This window comes from Protobothrops mucrosquamatus, unplaced genomic scaffold (assembly GCF_001527695.2).
Source record: "Protobothrops mucrosquamatus isolate PMUCROS unplaced genomic scaffold, P.Mucros_1.0 scaffold515, whole genome shotgun sequence".
Classification (NCBI taxonomy): Eukaryota; Metazoa; Chordata; class Lepidosauria; order Squamata; family Viperidae; genus Protobothrops; species Protobothrops mucrosquamatus.
Window position 1 is genome coordinate 176,834 of NW_015386828.1, and position 21,357 is coordinate 198,190.

Below are 21,357 nucleotides of genomic sequence, written 5' to 3' on the forward strand. Positions count from 1 at the left end.
CAATGAACATAATAACAACAGCAATAGCACTTAGACTTATATACCGCTTCGCAGTGCTTTTACAGCCCTCTCTAGGCAGTTTTCAAAATCAACACATTGCCCCCCCCCCAACAATCTGGGTCCTCCTTTTACCAACCTCAGAAGGGTGGAAGGCTGAGTCAACCTTCAGCCGGTGAAGATCGAACTGCTGACAGTCGGCAGAGTTAATCTGCAATACTGTATTTAACCACTGCAGTGCTAGGGCTCATAAGAATGAGGGCTGGTCATAACTCATTTTTTTCAGCATTATCATAATTTTGAAGGGTGGCCAAATGAATGGTTGTTAGTCAAGCACTACCTGTATGCTGAATCCAAAAAGAAAAAAGAAACAGAGCTAAAGAGCTGCAACATGAACGTTATAATAGCATTTTCTATGTATAACAAAATTTGCACTCAGTGCACCTACAAAAAAGAAATCTCACCTTTTAAAAATTTTAAATAATTTCTGTCCAGAAGTGGGGTACAGTTGATGCACTAGCCGATACAGAGATATAGAAGTTGCTTGAGCACCCATGACAAATTGCAAACATTTTCATTTAGAGAAATGCAGCTCTATCCAGAGCAGGCAATTCCCCAGTTTCCTATGTCTGAGCAGCATCCTTCCTATGTGTCCATCTTATCAAGATTCAGGGTCAGTTTAGAGGCCCTTGTGTACATTCTAACACAAGGTTCTTCAAAGTCTGATATCACAGAGAAATACAGTCAATGTGCCACTCACACCTCACACCACTCACCACTCACACCTCACCACTCACACCACTCACCACTCACCACTCACACCTCACTGCAAATGACCACATTCAGTGGCCTGATATAGACATTATATAGCAGTGATGGCAAACTTTTTAGAGACCGAGTGCCCAAATTGCAACCCAAAACCCACTTATGTATCATCGTGTGACGGGTGGGCATGGCCCATTGGGTGGGTGTGGCCCATTGGGTGGGCATGGCCCATTTTGTGGGTGTGGCTGCGGTGGTAATGGCAGACAGGGTGGGACTAAAATGTTCAATCAATCAATTCCAACTTTGCGAGATCTTTTTTTGAGAAGTTGAAATTGATTGATTGATGGAACCTTTTTTTTTTGCACACAGCGGTGGAGGCCTAAAGTGAAAAGGTTTTATAAAACCCAGTTGAAGGCTTAGGATTGGGGCAACGGTGCGCGTGCCCACAGAGAGGGCTCTGCGTGCCACCAGTGGCATGCGTGCCATAGGTTCACCACCACGATTATATAGCCTTAGGGCACCTGTATAGCAGCAATAGAGCACCCAACCTTCAGTTTGCTCTCCTTTGGCATCTGCCTACAGTTAGAAACTGAACCACTGAATACTATTTCCCTTAAACCCGAAGCCACCGAGCTAATCTTGGAGTGTTCTCCGGTTTAAAGACAGAGACATTGAGTAAGAGTTACACAGATGGCCTTCCTCTGTCGGTTTCTTTGTAAAGATCATTCATCACCAAGGCCTTTTCCATTTCAAACCCAAACTGGAATAGACCAAGTATCCTCCAAGAACACATGCAGTTGGATTGCAAATAGCATCTCAAGTATTTTGTCCGAAAAGATGAAAAGGCCTTGTCTGTCACTTTCACAAAAACTACCATCTGATCTGCTTCATTGCTTGGAGCAATCTGGTCATCTAGAGAATGGCCTGTGAACTACAGACTTGGACTAGCACTTGGGAGAAACAGTCTCAATGGTCTGTTGTGTCTCACCATTCAAGAGTGGAATCACAGATTTGAGAACATCACTTGCTCCAGCTACTGGAAAATCCGCCACAGCTAATAATACTCATTTGCATTATCTATTCAGCCTTTGGGAGCTTAGGCATAGCCTCAATAATTACCTTTCATTCTACTGTGAATAAAATCAAGTAATGAAAAGGACTGCAACAGGCTTTTATAGATTCATACCCATAAATAAAAGATCTCAATGATATTTTAAATTCTTTTCAAGCTTCTTAGCATATAACATAGAATAAAATAAACTTGGAGGCAATAAACAACTACATGTACAGTATTCTTCTGAAGGCAATTTTCCTTTTTTCCTTTTTGGTTTTTCCATTTGTCTTACAAGAATTGGAATTAATTTGCTGCATATATTCTTCAGGTATTCCTTATCACTGTCATTCCCGTTTGATCATTTACTGATAGAAAATGCTCTGTGACTGGAAATATTCAGATATCAGAAGCAGCTTCTTCATAGCATCTAGGAAAGAAAAGACATCTGCAGGCTTCCTACCACTCATTTCCCTGGGATCAGGAGCAGGAAAGTCCTGTAGGTTGGATACCATTTTATCCTACAAAGTGGCCTATGGTTAAGCACCCATTATGGAAAAATAGAAACAGTGAATTATTACATAACACATGCAGATAGTGATATGACACTATAAAATGGAATCTGCGCTCAAAAATATTACCTCTGGGAATGATAAAACTGCTTTGGAATTGACATGCCTGCTGCAAAACAGGGACCTTAGATAACAGGGCAGTCTAGAAACCAATCCTTTGATAGCAACAATTAATTCCTGGCATAAACTTGATTCCATCTGGGCTCCCCCACCTCACTTCTTTAAAGTTTAATTTTGTTTTTTCACTTGTTTTAATTTTCATTCTCTAGAAACAATAAGAGGAATATTCAGACAAGACATTTATCTAGACAATTCTGTTTTGGGGCAATGGTATTGATTACACCCCATCAATCTCCTGACACTCTACATTGAATAGTAATTTCCGATCCAGCCGGAAGAAGATTCTTATCTAGAAGATAACACTTTGGACCCTACTCCCAGTTGATTTATGACCAGGCCAAAGCTTGGTTGTACAATACCTCCTGAATTTATGACAGAGCCACACTTTCTGCTTGGATCATTGCCTGTAGGGCCACACAGTATTTCTGGAGAGTAGGATTGGAGGAAGTTGCCCTTCTGCCATTTCCAGACCACTGCCAATAGTCCCTGCGTCCATGTTCTCCTTCCTTGGCTCAAAACTACTGTCCTCCAACCTGCTCTGATGTTTTGATGGTGTGTCTCCTATGGATGATCCAAAACTGGAAGTCACTGAACCCTCCTCAATCGCAAAAACTCATATTCCAGCCAACCCTTACATCTCCAGGGCACACTTGCAGTTTCTGTCCACGTTGGGTTATGCATGCTCCCCTTGCTTTCCCATCCCTGTCCACAGTCCTGCAAAAGGTCTCTTCCCTCTTATTTCTAAAGAGCTTTGGTACTTTGGCTTCTGTGAAATTCAACGGCCAGTTCTTTCTTGCTACCAAGTTTCCTTGGACCTATGGACAAATGTAAAGCTGTGAATGCTCCAACACTGAAAGTTTTTAAGAAGAGACTGGACAGCCATTTATCTGAAATGGTATAGGGTTTACTGCCTGAGCAGGGGGTTGGACTAGATGACCTCCAAGGTCCCTTCCAACTTTTTATCATCATTATCATTATCATCATCATCATCAATATTGATGTTGATGTTGATATTGATATTGATATTGATATTAATTAGGGTTATTCTTATTCTTTATTGTAGCATCAGAACCAACAATGACACCTAAGGGGCGGGAGGGGAGAGAAAGGGTCTACCTTAGTGTCAGAGAAGATCCCATGGAAGAACGATGAAGAAAGTCTTGTGTGCAAATATCTGGGAAAGTAAAAGGAAGGCTTGGAGACTAGTGAGAAGGGAACAATTGCTAAAAAGAAAAGGCAGGGACTGCTACAACCACCCATGAAGGTAGTCCTGGACTTATGACCAGTTGCTTAGTGACAGTTTGAAGTTACGAACTGAACCCAAAAAAAGGGCACTTACGACCCAGATTTGATCGTTAGGCCCCCTCGGTAGTCACATGACCAAACTCCAGGCATTGGCAACATGGCTGCATTTACAGCCATTTCCATTGTTCCCACTATCACATGACTGCATTTTACAACAGTTTGCTGAAAATTGCCACTTCCACTTTTGGGCAAAATCACACCATTATGAACCATTGCTTTGCTTAATGGTTTTGGATTCACTTAATGACTGCGGTGCTTCGCTTAATGACTGCCCCAAAAAAGTCATTAAAAGGGGTCAGACTCCATTATACTTGTATGTTGAGGGCTACAGTCAGTGAGGCTCGTCTTTCTTCCTTGCTGCCTTGAGGGGAAGCAAGAAGCAGGGGAATTGTAGTAGTCCTAGCTCAGACTTAGCCTCATTGCCAATTCAATTCAGACCAGATTGGAATTTCTGAAAGCAGTTTAAGATAACCAGGAGCAGCAAGGAAGATTAGCAGTTTAGACCAGGGGTCTTCTACTTTGGCAACTTTAAGACTTGTGGACTTCAACTCCCAGAATTCCTCAGCCAGCAAAGGTGGCTGAGGAATTCTGGGAGTTAAAGTCCACAAGTCTTAAAGTTGCCAAGGTTGAGGACCCCTAGTTTACACTACACTATGGAACTGAAACTGCAGTTCAATCTATGCAGTTCTTTAGAGCCCGGCTGCATCTGATGGGAGGGGTGCTTATATTTTACACAGTGGGGTTGTTAACACCTGTTACACATGTCCCCAAGTTTGGTTTATGGTCATTCATTCACACCCTCCCAGCCCTGGAAAATAGCCACATTCAAATCACTTTCAACCAAACACTGAGGCACAACTGGGTTTTTTAAAACACACAGTGACCCAGTAAATTTAAAATAACAGCTAAAGTTTACCAGTTACAATATAGGTATTTGTTCTTTCTCTCTCACACACACACAACTACACATATTCATCCACACTTACCTACATCAATCTCAACCAGGCTGGCAGGCACTAGTTGAGATGGAGACTGCCAAGTCTGGATCCAAAGATGACTCCAACACTGGGCAAGCTTCAGGACCCCTGTAGCAATGGTGGGATTCAGCCAGTTTGCACCACTTCGGCAGAACTGGTAGCTAATTTTTTGTTGCCCAGGCCCAGAATGGACTTCCAGAAGCGGCATCCACACAGAGAACCAGTTGTTCACATATTTGAATCCCACCACTGCCTTGTAGCCTCCAAATCTTTGCTTTGTTGATTGAGAAAGACTGGCAGCTACTCTTTCTTTGTTGATTTACAATTCTGATAGTTGTTGATGGGATTTGGGGAGGGCTTTCCCATGTGTCAGCCCCAACTTCTTTTGCCTGGTTTAGATGACATTTTTCCTTTGTTTCCATAACAACCTGGTTCCATCTTATCTAACTTCCAAAGGGATCTTTTAACCAACATTCCTGGCTTTATCTGCCCTGCTTGCGGACCTGCTTCATTTTTAGGTATGGCAACTTCAACCTAGTTTCACACACCTACTTGAAGGCCAAACAAAGCCCCAGAAAAAAAAACCCTTTCATAACTGGGCTCCAAAATATTCAAAGTAACATCTATTCAAAGTAAAATATGTCAGCACAACATTGCAGAAACTGCTTGTGGTTTCAACTGTGTATACAGCACAGTCAGCTTTGCCATCAGAAACAAAATCTAATGGAATTATTGAGACTGCACAGTTTTCACAATACAACCGTTGTGGATCACACTTATCTTTCTCAGATGCAGGAAGTGTTATTATCAGGATCCCTGGTGTCAGAATAATAATTTGGCATCCCAGTTTGTGATGGGGGTTGCGCAAGGACATATCAGTATGAAATCCAGACACACTGTGAGGAAAGGAGATTTATTTATTCCCCAAAGCAAAGAAGTTTGTTTGTGGGGGTAGCTGCAGAGAAAATGAGGTACAGAGGGGTTGTTTTATAGGAGGGATTGGTCCTTGATGTGGGCTTGAGAGGCATGGGTGTGTTTATGTGTGGTTCTATTGTGTGACTCTGTCAAAACTATCCTTCCTTATGTCTGTTGGCTTACCTTTGTTGTGTGTTATGTGTTATGTGTTATGACCCAAGGTGGGGCACGTAAGCAACACTGGCGAATGCGAAGGCTTGAATTCCTTTTATTGAACCAACCTTCCCCCAAATCCCCACAGTTCACTTTAAGCCCAAGAGCAAGGCTCTAACATGTGCACACACCTCAAGCAGTTCCTTGAAGCTAGCAGTTCGAGAGAGAGAGAGAGGAGCACAGTTCTGAGAGCAAAAACAGTTCAGGAAACTTGGTCACGTGCGTCTTCGTTGCACGGAGAGTTCTCTGGGGCTGCAGCCCAAACCAGAGCCAAGCAGGGTTGCTGTGAACTTACACATGGCAATGCTAGGCAAGGCAAGGCAGAGCATGGCAGAGCAAGGCAAAGCGAGGCAGCAAGTCAGCGGTAACAGCAAGGTTTCTTGAATTGTGGCAAGTGTTGCTGGCAAATACAATACTTATTCCTGACAAAGGCCCCTCCCCATGGCGTCTCCTTAATTCCTATTCTGCAGGTGAGCCTTGTGAAGAGGAGCAGGGCACCCTCCTCCTCAGTAGTTGGGTCACCTGGCGCTGACTCTGCCTCCTCTCCATTCTCCGCACTTGGGGATCAGGCGAGGGAGGCAGTTTCTTGCCTCCAGAGCTCCATCACTCCTCTCCTCCACTGCCTGCCCTTTCCATCTCCTCCCCCCTTGCTCAGTCATCCTGCACCCTTTCTTCCTCTCTAGCAATCCTTCCGAGGCCCAAGGGACCCAAGACTGCCTCGGCCTGCTCCTCTGGTCATTTCTCCTGGGCCAGAGAGGCTGTGCCATCTTCCTCCATCGGCCCCGGCTCCATTTCTTTCTCCTCCTCAGAACTGGGCTCCAAGGGAGCCATGACAAAATGGTCTGGGCAGCCTATTTTTGGTTTTGGGACAATATGAATGAACGGGTTCTTTGGTTAATTACCCTTGCCCAGGTAATTGGTTTTACTATTTATCAGTTGACTGACCAATCTTAGCAGTGGATCTTTGTTAAAATCTACCTCTTTGATTGCAACATAGTTTCTAGCCTTGGTCAGTTATTTGACATAGTATGTGTGTGTGTGTGTGAAAATCTTCTATGATTCTTATTGATTATTACAATTCTTCCCACCCTGGGATCAGATAGGAAAGGGTAAACAAAATATTCGTGAGGAATTAAATGCTGAAGACAGTTTTCTTCACAACAGTCCTTTGCCAGACTGTGACAATGGAGAAGGGGCACCCACCATGAAGGAAGGGTGTGCACTCCATGTCATGCATGAAGATCTCCTCAACCCTCATTTTGCAGTTGTGATATTCTTTCACAATCAGGTCAACAAATTTTGCCAAGTTGCTCTTTTTTCTCAAACTTTTGTGGGATGTTTGGTATTTACGTGCTCTGACAAAAAAAACTCTCTGTACCCTAATACAGAATCTCAAAAACCAGGGCAGCAGGGAGGCTGTTTTCTGAGAGATGGTCAATAAAAGGTAATTTCCTCAGGAAGTCGGTCATGATTAATATCACTTTTCTGTTACTGGCTGCAAAGGGAAGAAAGGATGGGGATAATAAGTATGTGCTAATTTCTAAAAAAACGGTGTGAGCCATAAATGTCTTGAAAGCTCACACACTGAACAGCAATAATCTGAAAAAATCTATCAGCAGCTTTTTTTTCTAGCTTGAAATGCTGTCCAGCATTTTAATTTGTTGATCAAGGGACAGACGGGCAATCTGATTTCTTTCATTTCTCTTGGACTAATGGATCCCAACTGAACATCTCACTGTATCTCATCCATCGATCTGATCCATTGATCTTTTCCATGGAATCTTCAGGGAGATCTTGCAACATCCTCATCTTCTCTAGGGATGAATGAGGTTTTGATTGTCTCCATAGTTCCTCGGATCATTCTTGCTAAAAATTGGTGTCAGTTTCCCCATTGCTATAGGATGGCAATGATAAAATATCTCCACAATATCTTTTGATTGGTACAATCAGGAAGCATCCTAGAAACACCCTGAACTGGTATGACAGTCAGAAGATAATTCACTAATTCTTTTAGAATTACAGAACAGATTATTTCCCCAGATTTTCAGAAGGCACATTGGTAATATTTTTAGAAACTTACACTTTGAGTAAAATGATGACTAGTATCTTTATTTCTCCCTGATTCACAGGTGGATGATGAAATTCTTTCCAATATGTTAAATGGATTATTATATTAGTATCCCAGGCTGTGAAGCATGAGCTTTATAAAAAAAAATATCAGAGCAATACTACATTGCTATCTTTTTAAAAAGCAGCTCATCCTGCTTCCAGTCACTTCTATCTGTCACTCTCTTTTCACAAACAGGGAAGAAATTACAAATCTCTTGTCAGTATGAGCAGATGATGGCTACAAACAAATACATATAACTGATCTATTTCTTTTATTTTAGATCTTCTTAGAAGCAGCTGGTACCAGGGTTGTACTGAAGATCTGGCTTGAGGCTACACTCAAACATTTTTGCTTTTGGCCTCAGAAAGAAAAAATCTTTTTTTTCCCTCCCCTTCCTTCCTCTTTAAAGAGGTTCCAGGTTTGGAAACAACAAAAAAGAAACTTTTTTAAAAATTAAGGAATGTTAGGCTATATTAGCTTCCTGATTCATGCAATAATTGAATGTTGATTCTGTTTTTTATGTAAGAGAAGGACATCATGAATTTTAGGTTCAAGAAGGATAATGGCAGTATTAATAAGCAATTCAATGCATGTGCGGAAATAGAGGTAGAGGAGGGATATGATCCCAAACAAAGCCATCTTGCCAGCATCTTATGAAGAAGTTCTTTTAAAAAATTCCTGATACCTGAAGAACCAGGCCACTTAAACCATGCAGTAAAGAACTTCACATATTTTCTTGAGGGTCCCATTTGTACTTCTGAAATGTAAACACAATAAAGATATACGCTGCTAGTAGAGAAAGATCACAACACGCACATTGATTCTTAGAAGGAAGAGCTTTATTTATTTATTAAATTTACGTCCTGTCTTTTCCCCAGAAACTTAAAACTGCCTATCTAGCTTTCCTTCTGCTAATTTTCCCCAGCAGAACCATCTCCAAAATAGATTGGCCTGAGATAGAGTAAAGGATCCAAACTGACTACTATTTCAAGAGGCAATTGGGAGGAAGAATAACTAATAACTATTTTTTTCTGTGTGTGGAACAGGTTCTACAGAGGCCCCTTCTTTGACTTTAAAAAACAGAAAGTCAGGGGAACATTAGGCAGAAGGGAACCATGGACACCCAAATGGAGAGCTCTAATGGACATAAATATATTTAAACAACAAGTATTTTGCCCGTAATGCCTCTGAAAGAAAAGATAGGAAAAGTATGTCTTTCCAGCTGCTGTTTGCCATGCTAATGGTCCACATTTATGTATCCATGCCTAATGGCTTTGCAAAGAAATTTGTTTGTCAGGAGCAGTCATGATGACTCAGCTCTTAGTATGAAAAAGGGAATAAAAATGCCCATTACCTTTAGGTAACTTTCTTGTTTTACCTAAATTATCTAAATAATACCGGTGCTAACATGAGGTGACAAATTGGATGCTGATCATTATCGTTAGTGCTGTGAGGTCACATTTTGGAATATTGGAAGCCACAGAACAAGGAACAGAACAAAGTAGCATTTCAATTCAACCATTACATTTAATAGTTCAGTTCGAGAGGTATTATATAGATAACAGACTATAACCACATCTTATGCAATCTGCAGGCTCTTAAAAATAAAATATATTTTATTTTATTTTATTTATGGATCTGGTATCAATGCTTTTTCTTCTGTATGAGAGACAAAGGATAAGTATTATGGAGTAAAAATATATATAATGGCCTCAAAATATGCATAACATAAAAAGGCAATGTTTTAATTTATATGTTCAGAATTTTGCATCAGCTTTTTTTTAATCAGCCTCAGAGAGTCCAGTAGAATCTGACAGGATTCCACCTGGCCTCAGTAGGAAAGAGGCATCCTACCTTTACGTGGTTCTGCTCATTTTTTAACTGAAAATTATCTTTATTTAAACTAGCTTTCAAAGAACATCTTTAGTTGGTAAAGTAACAATTTTGCTTCTATTGAGAACAGATTATTAATACTAGTAATTATATTTCTCAAGCGCTGAATGATCGAAAGTCATTAGACATATCAGTATGTCTGTGTATACACACACACAGTTGTACAATACTTCATAGTATCTCCTCTAATTTTCAAAGGAATCTTTTAAAAAGTTATGCATTTCTCTTTTTTATTGTGTTTAATTGTGTTTTTTGTTTTATTGGTTGGTCTATGGCTGAATAAAGATTGGTTGATCGACAGGAAAGATGCAGTACAGGAAGTCCTCAACTTATGACTATAATGGAACCTAGTATTTCCATCATAGGTCATGATGACTGTAAGTTGAAGCACCACATGACCAGTCCAATTTTATGTCATTTTTTGTACCTGTCATTAAGTGAATGTGGCAGTCATAAACCTAATGCTGCAATTGTTAAGCAAACAATTAGTACAATGGGTGTTTTTTTATCAGATAGCAAAAGTAAATGCCAGTTTCCAGCAAAAAAAAAAAATGCAAATTGCAGTCATGTGGCTGTGGGATGTTGTAAATGGCTATTCATGTGGATTGGTTGTTAAGCACTCAAAATGTGATCATGTGACTGTGGGGATGGTGGCTGTTCGAACAGTATCATTAATTTTATATGACAAAAGGCAGACTTCCTAAGAACCATTACATCGATTAAAAAAATAGCTTCAAGTGCAGCCTAACTTGCTTAGCAAATAAACAGATGTTGTACTCCAGATGGTTGTTGAACTACACTCCCAGCATCCCACCTCATTGGATATTCCAACAAGGGATTGCCAGCCATTGCAGTTCAGCAACATCTGGATAATTACATGCTCTCAATCTCTGCCATCAATTTGTGGCAATGCTAGTTAATCACCAGCTTGTAAAATGTAGGTGTCAAAGAAAAGTTTAAGTTAGTAATCCTACATGTAGATAGAGTTTTTTTAGGTCTAGACTGCAGATATTTGACAATCATCAGTTGTAGCCAAAAGATATCTGGAGGACACTTACCTGGATTTTGCAGTCCACTCCAATAGACCTGATTTCAGCTTTTCCATCAAAACACTAAGAACTGTCATCATTGTCCAGTCTAAATAAATATATAAATAAACTGAATGTCTACATTATAAAGACTGAGGAAAGAGCCACACTTCTGCAAATCTTATATATGAAGATTTTCCCCTTTATTTCTCTTTTTTACTCTCTTCCTGCTGCCTTCAATCTTCATATAAATCATAAAATGCTAATCATTAATAGTCAACCAATTCATTCTTTCATAGAGTTCTTTGTTCCTGTAGTTCTGTAGAGTTCTGTTTTTCGATTATTCAGTGTTCATTCAAATTCCAATTTGTGTTGCAGTATTTTAAATATGAGTCACATTTTATAATGCATACACTTTTCATACAACTGCTTCTGGTTCCAGAGAGAACCAAAATACAAGCCATTTTTTCAGATCAGGAATCTTCTTCCGTGGTATAAAAGAAAACAGACTAAACAATGCAACTCAGTAGCATTTATATTTATGTTTATGTATTTATATTTTAACAAATTATAAAACTGAAACAATGCTTATCTCGCTTGGATTATTTGAGCATGAAGACCAAGCAACGTAGCCACTGGGGCATAAAATGCTTTGAACTATTCTGTTCTATTTTTATATATTAAAGAGTCAATGACTACCCCATCCTTTCCAATATTGAATACATTTTCCAAGGTGCTATGAAGAAATCATTTGCTCTTCCAACCCACTCATTTTTATATATGTTTTCAAAACTTCAATTCTACTCTGATTTGGGTAGGTTTAGAGGCAGGATGGAGAGAGAAAGCAGAATGTTTCCTTGATCTTGCTCTGGTTAATTTCTGTATCTTGTGAGTTGTCCAAATATTAGGATTAGGCAAAAGAGACTTGGAATTGATGTGTCATGATTCTGTATTGCAATTATTAAGCTACAACGGTACTTGTCAAGTCCTTTTTAGATTCCTGAGGAGATATCAGATTCCTTAGGAGAAGATAATCAGCATCCGGATGTTATGATCTTGGATGGGTTTCTACAACAACAAATGTTTGCAGCTGGGGAAGAAATCATAAAATGGAGACACCTGAGAGCAGAGACTGAGCTACTGCAAATATAAAGTCTATCCTACAACAGGATATGAGGATCCAAATCCTCACTCAAATATTTACTGAGGACAGGAAATGCCCCCCTAGAAAAGTAACATTGTCATTCTTCTTAATGACTGTTACTACTAGAAGCTGTAAATCATTTTTCTGGATGATACTGACTTTTGGGCTGGATATTTTTGTTTTTCTCTCTCAAGGCCCCAGTGGGCATGGCCTATGATAGAACTGCATTACCAGTTGGTGAAATTTCAGTCTTTTAAATGAAAGTGCCTTAGGTGGGCCTTCAGCAGCAAGATCCAGAAGCACCAGTTAGTGCATTAAGTCTCTTTTGTGAGGGCACCCACCAATATGAGTGATGTTGTTGCTGAATTCCAGCACTATGAAGCAGAAATGCTCTGGGAAGCAACTCTAGAACATGTAGGTAACTTGCTGACCATGAGTTACTTGTCCCTGTATTAAAGGAATATAAGATACTCAGCATATAGAGCCATGCACCTCTGGGCCTCAATTTCCATGGCTTGTATAAATATACCTCTTGTCTATTTACATATTTCTTTTGAAAGCAACATTTCTTTCACTCCTCACTGCACAGCAGCAGCCTAGATTAAGCTACAGAAAAGAAAAGAAAAACAATCTTGGCAAAATATAAAATAATAGTCTCAAGGAACATGAATATCTGTTCATAAAGATATATTAGGTTTATAATATAAGATGTATTTATTAATATAAGATTTATTTATGTTTCATGTTTCTAAACCACCCATCTCCTTCAAAGAAGTTCAATTGATAGTGATTAGAAGTAGTGCTTGAGGGCCCACTTTTGGAATTTCCTCCCTAAAGAAGTTGTGCTGCTTGAACCTCAGTTTTATTTTGGGTATCTTGTTTTTAGAGAAAAAAACAAACAGACATAGAGAACAAGAAACCTTAACCATCAGGGTAATGTGAAAAGGCAAGCAAAAATAAAATCAGAATTCTCTGAAATTGGCCAGGTAACATAATGAGCATTTAATTCTCACCGCAAAATGGTGTCTGAAAATATTTGGAATTTGAATTGCAATGAGATCCATAGTTGGAGATTAGGAATCTAATAGCAATAGCAATACCAGTTACTTATATACCACCCCATAGTGCTTTACAGCACTCTCTGAGTGGTTTGCAGAGTCAGCCTATTGCCCCCAACAATCTGGGTTCTCATTTTATAGATCTTGGAAGGATGGAAGGCTGAGTCAACCTTGAGTCATTCAGGATCAAACTCCTGGCAACCAGCAGAATTAACCGGCAACACTGCATTCTAACCACTGTGCCACTGCAACTCTAATGGAGCCTTTTCAACAAACAGTTAAAGAGTTCTGCAGGGAAATCCAATTTTCCAGGGAAATCGTTGGAAAAACACAAGTTGGACGAGCAAAAATCTTGACAAGGCAACATTCTAGGAATATAGCTTATTCATTGATTAGTCTTTGTGACCATATCAAAAATTAAACCAAATAAAAAACAGAATCTAAATCTAGAGTAAAATAGATAAAAGAAAATACAGAAATAAATTACATATGTGACAAACACTAAAAAAAACAGCACCCAGATAAATACATCCCTTTTACCAAAAACTCTGATCTGTTCGATGTAGCTCAACTGCCTTAATTATAAACGTAGCAGTTGTGCTCACTATGTATACGTTAGAAACCAGGAGGAAATAGGAAAATTTGTGATTCAGATCCCAGTGAGCTGTTCTTTCAAGTAAGGATTTTAAGTATATAAGTTTAAAAGGGGCATACAGTTGACAGTCTAATAAAACATAGGTAACATATAATCATGGTAACAGTTCAGTCCTAACTGGCTCAAGGTTGACTCAGCCTTCCATCCTTCTGTGTTCGGTAAAATGAGAACCCAGAATGTTGAGGTGAATATGCTGACTCTGTAAACTGCTTAGAGAGAGCTGTAAAAGCACTATGAAGTAGTATATAAGTCTAAGTGCTATTGCTATTGCTATTCCCAGTGAGAAGAAAAGTAGAGGAAAGAATAATAATAAAGGAGACAGCATTGCGTCCCACTAACATGGACTGATAGGATGTTCTGATATGTCTATAACTGTACTTACTGGTCCTACTTGAGGATTCCATGTTTTGAACTGGGAACCTTTTGATGCAAAGTACATGGTGGGGTTAATATGCTGTTATTCTCCAGGGCAGTGACATGACAGGTAAGAAAATGAGAAGGTACAAAGCAGAGGTTAGAGTATTAGTTCTGCTGGTATACTGCCAATATTGAGAAGTAAATCCCCAGCATATTATGTTCTTTATAAAGCACAGAGATTTCAAAAATAAAGGTTGCACTTTCCTCTTTTTTTCATAAAAAGATCCATTTGCAGCAAATCGGGGCATGAAACATGTTTTGACACAACATATGAGTATTTCACAAATGATAGCAAAAATCTGCTTTGGAATAAAAGATCATTGATTAAACATACACATAAGGCATACTTATGAGCCTTTGCTGCTACATCTCATGAATTAAAAATAAATCAAGGACTCAGGAATCAAATGCAAAGATCACTGGGTTAAAAAAAGAAACAAAACCTAGAAGTAGCAAAGCAAAGAAGTAGAAAACTAAAAGCAAAGAAATAGAAAGTGGGAAAGATATTTTTAAAATTTGTTCCAGCCTTGGCAACATCAAACATAACAAGCCTCTCTCTTCCAACTTGACAGAAAGTGTTTGATTGACTTCTGTGCACCAGGCACAGTAGAATTTGTTCCCAGGGGAAGAATAGCTTCAGCATTAAGGTGGGGGATCCTTTCAACCTCACCTACCACAGGAGTAGCTTTCTAACTGACATCCTTATTCCTTATCAGAAAGGAAGAGGGGAAGTAGTGGGAAAGAGACTGCCAAAATCTATTTTAATTCCATAGAAGTTCAGCAGTGCTATTGGCAGTGTGTTGAAGCAGTGTACAAAGTAAAACCAGATTGTGAGCCTTGGAAATGCTTAATTGGACCTTTTGTATGTGAGTCCTGATGAAAGTTACTGGTTTGGGTGAGAAACTAGAGAGTTGGCTGGTTCAAAATAGAGCAGGCACCAGATTGATCCCCGTTGATCCAGGTTGCAGTCTTTTCAGATGCATCTACCCCAGCACTGTTTGTAGGAATAATTTAAAGTATTTTTTTGAAAATCTGGATCCCACCTTCTCCGGGATAAACTCGGATATTGGCTGAGAATATCATCTTTCAGAACTCTGCTTGAGCTACCCCCACCTAGGAAGTTAGGAGAATGGATATTATGCCATTTGATTGCAGACATCTCTCCCTAATATAGCTGCCTAACATGTCACGGCAATCTTTTAGATATCAAGGGAAACAGTTTTAATTAGTGAAGCTTTTCATCTGTTTTAATTTTGCTTCCAGACATTTTATTGCTGCAACTTGATTACATGTTTATTTCTATTGGTTTTTAATTTCCACCAGGCTCCTTGAACACCACTGCGACAGAGAAGTAGGCGCCACGTTTTATGCGCTCAGTTGAGCGAGCAGCATTTGGAAAGGGGACTTAAAAATTTTTTTTTACCCTGTATGAACAGGTTCAAACGCTCATGCAGCTCTGGAAAATCAAGACTTTGATTCACTCCTTTCCACTACATAAAAGAAATTATAATCAGGAGAAGGTATGCAGAAATATGGGGAGGGGGGGAATTTCCCAGTGATGAAGTCTTTCACCTTCTTTTTATCCTTCAAAAAGTACAGATGTGCTCCTGATATACCAACTGCTCCTACTTTAATTTCTATTGTATTTGCATCCCAAAATATATCGTTTCTGAATTCCTATAATAAAGTATGATTTGGAAGTTAGGAAGAGGTTCCTCCTTTGTTGTGTCAGTCAAAAGAAGAAAGGACTGTGATCATTACACATATTCTTTTGAAGCTTTTTCTTGCTGTACATTTGTGTGAAGATAACAGACTCTCTATGACAATTACACATTACCGTCATTAAACACTGGTGCTCAGGTCTTCCAGAGTCTTGCTAGATGCATAGCAATATATTGCATTCAGAAAAGAAACAAAATTAGCTTCAAAACAATACCCAGTATACAATAGTGGCGAATAACTGTAGCTCCGGTGTAGGATGAGGGTGAAGGTTTGTTCTCCAAGCTTGTGAGTTGGTCTCTGAATGTTTCATTACCCCTCAGAATCCAAATCAACCACACAGTCAACCAGAGACAGCACCGACCTTCAACCAACCCACGCAAGCCCCCCTCCCCCACACCAACAGTTCACTTCGCAATGACCCTGACCTGAGGTAACCTCCCCATCACAGGCCTCTCACTGATGACTCACTCCTGACCCATCACAAGACCCATCCCAAGACCCTCACTTGACACACTCACTGTCATGTGTCTGATTAATGAAATACTTAAAAGGACTTTCAGGCATATTTTTATCCTAAAAGCATTTATTAAGGTTACAGAGATGTCAGTATGGCATGGTGGAAATGCTTAGATCTGAGATTCTTTTCCGTTGCACATACATTCCAGGCATTTTTCCCTCCCCTATTTTGGGGTCATGGTTCACATCTTCCAATTAACTTGGAAGATGTGATTTACTTCCGGTTTCTTTTTCCCGGGCTTTCCTTATTGTCCTCCCCTTTCACTGTTGCCTGATTTAACTATAAAAATACCAGACAGTTCTGCATATTGTCAAAGCAAGAATATACAGTATTTGCAGCATTGACACTCACACCTGAAGCCCTTATAAATAGAAGAACACTGACACAAACATCCCCAAAACTCCGCTAAAGATGTTACCTAGCCTGGCATCAAAATGTTCGGAAACCAGCCCACAAGCTTGGAAAACAGACCTTCATCCCCAATACCCAGTATCTCAAAGGTGCTTTTTCACAAGGCAACTGGACTTTCTTGTTTTTCTTTGAAGACGTTTCGCTTCTCATCCAAGAAGCTTCCATTTATCCTGTAGACCAAGTTCATCTTTTGTCAACGGTCCAGAAGGTATGTGCCTGATCATAACTACCAGCTTCTTTTTACACAAATGCCATTCTTTTGCTTAGGGACTGACAAATGTTCACATGCTTATTGCGTGAAGTATTTCTTGCTTTCCTACAAAAGATGACCTAAGTCTCAAGTACTGGTTGGTCATACATTTAAAAAAGACCAGCCCTGAGGGCAATTGGTAATTATACAATATAATTTAAGTCTTCTCAGGATGATAAATGTGTTCCAGCTGCCCTGTTTTCTAACAGAAGTCAGAAATGCAACTCTTTATGGTTGCCAAGTTGGCACGTGCGCCCTCAAGAGCATGCTGGGCAAAAAGCTTTTGCTGAAGCAACCTTCATGAGGCTTTCTAAAGGAAAAGGACATTTCTAAAACCATCCCATTTTAAATGTTCTTGTTTCAAAGATTAAAAAAACATAATGACAGGCTCCAATGTTTCACATGATTTTCATGCTCCTGGCATTATGTTGGCACACGGCCCTTGAAGAGGTGATCTTGGAGGGAAAAAAAGCTAAAGGTTGACCAGATAAACTTGTGATCTGACCCTTCTTGAATATTGTTGAAGCACTAAAGAAGAAGAGGAACTCTTTTTCAGGCAATTTCTCCACCTTATAAACAATTTACCCCACCAAACAGAGCCCTGTACTGTTTGTGTGGCTGATTACAATATTTGTAGACAACCCAAATCTAGTCAGACTCTGGGTGGTAAATAGATATAACAATCACAAGTACATAAATCATAGAAATGAGACATAATAAAAATGGCCTTCAATAAGCAGTCAGAATCATCTAGGGCCAAAAGCACAGTGGAATAATACATTTTTCCCACTTGATTGCAAAATACAAGAATGGACGTGCTTCTGGAATAAGTGAATTTTAAAGCACAGATTCTACTACTGAGAAAGCCTGCTTCTAGCCTGCATGCCCCCCCCACACACATACTCCTTCTGAGTTCTATGTAGCATCAACAAGTCTCCATAGGTGTCTGCACTCAACAGACAGGTTTGGTTCTGGCAAGGACATTCCTGATGTAATACATTGCCATACCATGCAGAAGGCAATGGCTTTAAAATCTGAGTTATCCTGCAGTAGCAGAGATGCTCCATCAGTAATCCAGCTATTGTGTTTTGCACCGGCTGAAGCTTACTAGCTGTCTCAAAAGACAGATCCATTTATTGCAGTAACCAATGCTACATCTGCCCCAGGGCAGACCTGAATTCTCCAGGAAATAATCTCAGCTGTACTTGATGTTCTAGAACAGTGGTAGGCAACCTTGGCTCTTTTATGACTCGTGGACTTCAACTCCCAGAATTCCTGAGCCAGCATGCTGGCTCAGGAATTCTGGGAGTTGAAGTCCACGAGTCATAAAAGAGCCAAGGTTGCCTACCACTGTTCTAGGCCTTCTTAACAATCTTCCCTAAAAAGAGATAACTTTTACCCACTCTCCAACTTCCTACCCTTAAAGGGAAGACTTCTTCAAGAGAAAGAGAGCACACTACCATGTCCTTCAAATAAAACAATATTACACATCTTCAGAGAAGCATTGGCTATATCCTGAGTCCTCTTGCCTCACCTAGTCATGCAAAGGAGCCAAGCTGTGACTGAGTTCTAATTACAGAGAACCCTATAAATTATAACTGGGTTCCACAGTTATAAAGGTATCTCAGGTAGCATGCTACCTTGCTTACCATAGTGGATTCTACCCCTCTGCTAAAAACCACCAAACATATCCAGCAAGTATGCCAAACTTTCCCTAAAATCTCTAGATTTACTTTGAATCAAATGGGAATCTGGAGACACCATAAGCATAGACAAGAACTGATGTTTGGCTACTCTCAGTGCTTTTTTTGTAAAAAAAAAAAAAAAAAAAAAAAAAAGGTGCCGGAACTCACACACATCCTACAACCCGCCTTGCCTACCCTACAAGGTTCCATCCAAAAAAGGTGCCAGAACTCCGTTCTGGGCGTTCTATGAGAAAAAAAGCCCTGGCTACTCTTATTGTTTCTGTATATGCTCAGATGTGAGCATATAATAATGCTCATTTCTATCCACTTCTGGTTTCCCATCCTTCTAGGCATATTTGGTTTGCTTCATAGAACACAGAACTGCCTGCCACCTTCTCAAGGAATTCCCCAAGCACTCTCTGAAAACTCTCAGGATTCATTAGGCATCTGGGACAGACTATTCTAAAGGATATGTGGTCCAGGGCTGTAATTACTTGTAACAAGTCCGTTGGTTCTATGGAGGTCATGCCTCTTGAGCTACACCAGAGCTCGCATTAGGACACTGAGAATGAAGTTACCCATCTCCAAAAAGTTTGGAAATCACAATCCTAGCTCGGAGACAGATTCCAGGAACTCATAAAGACATGCTGTGGGACAGCAGCCTAGCTTGTCACTGTGACCCAATTCCCCTTCCACTCTGAGGCATTGCTCCCTGTCACTGTGAGAATTTCACAAACAGAATTACCTCTCCTGCTCCTGCTTTCCCCTCTCCTCCTCTTCTTTGTGTCAGGACTGCTGTAGGCCTTGAATCCTAGAAGGGCAGATTTCTATCATAGCCCAGCCAGGTTTCAGGGATACCCACCAGTCTGCACATTTGCTTGACACCATGTCTGAGATAGACTCGTTGCATCTAGAACTTGTATTTTACAATAGCAGCTGGAGACTAAGGCACCCAACAGTTCAGCTACCTGGCCTCAAGTCAGGGGTTACTGGCTCAGAGAAAGGAACTGCACCAACATGTGAGTCTTTCTTTTCCTACAACGGCCTGCCCAAAGCCCCCAAATTAGAATATTTTCCCTTGGAGTATTGCTGAAACTAGTTTGTCAAGTTGTAAGCTTATAATTGTCATATGCCTTAAAACAGGTCCAGATGTTTTCATACTTACATTCATGCCTAGTGTAGGTCTCTTTGAATTCAATAATTGTCCCTTAAATCTGATTTCAGCCTCTTGTAGTTTATGGGGCTTGGGATAGATATTTGAGAAGAAATTATCCAATTAGTGGTGCTTTAAGTCAATGGAGCTAAACTTCATTGAATACAGTGAAATATCTTTAAGTCCCTTGAAATCACAACACTTCAAATATATTAAATTTTGCATCTGTTTACATCCAAAGACCTTTCCCTATTGGTAAGTGATCAAGTTATCCTTGAGTGGGCAGAAAAGTATACAAACGTGAAACTTTACACACACACACACACCTTTCTGATCCATAACCTACCTCTTCTGCATTTACACAGGGACATGGTATTGTTCTGATTACATATGTGCAGTGCGTGATGGGCAAAGTAATTGGTTGTGGTGCTCTCCCTCTTTATAGCAGTACAGTATAGAAGTACAGAAGGAAGGGAGAAGGTCTTTCTGTGGAATTCTGTCCATAGTCTCTAGCCTACTTTGTCCATCCTTCCTCTTATATTCCATTCTGCTGTAACTTAGTTCAATAATGGTTTTTTTAAAAAAAAAAAAACAAAAACAAAAAACAAAAAAACAATCCTCCCATCAGAGTCATGAACAGAAGCTAAAGAGTCAACACCTGTTGCTTAGAGGAAAGAAGAAAAACAAGGATAGGGAAACCCTATATAAATTGCACTTTTATTTAGGATTTCCCTCTCCTTGTTTTTCTTCTTTCCTCTAAGCAACAGGTGTTGACTCTTCAGCTTCTTTGCATTTGTTCTGCTTGGGAACTAATGGACAGAGCCAAATTGGTGTTGTTATTTCCACGTTGTTATTTCTATTTCAGCCTGCCATGCCATTCCTGTGCTCTGTTATTTCAGTCTAGTGCTAAATTGATAAGACCCACACTGTTAAAGTACTTAAAGACCTGCCAGCTGAGAGCACAACACTAATGCACAATACTCATAGGCCACCGGCAGAGCAATTTAGGGAGACAGCAGCAGAATGGCAACAGATGTGGATGAGCAGGGACTAGAGGAAGGAAGCATGTTCACATCAGCCTGAAATGGCCAATAAATGCCACTCTGATTTAATCCACTACGAGACACCTGACTTAGCCTCTAATGTGATGGGTGGTGAAGCGCAAGAGATCTTGCACACCTGATGGCTGTCGTTGGATGCTGTCAGCTTAAGGAAGAAACACTACTTTAGCATTAATACAGGCAAAGATGACTTAAATCTTCTGTTCATGGACTGGGACAAAAAGAAGAAATATTATGGGAACTCAGCAGAAAAAATGATACTGCCAGAATGTATTTGTATGGGGGTTAGGTCATCTGCAGAAACCTTAGAATGCTTCGTTTTCTTAAAAAAAATATAC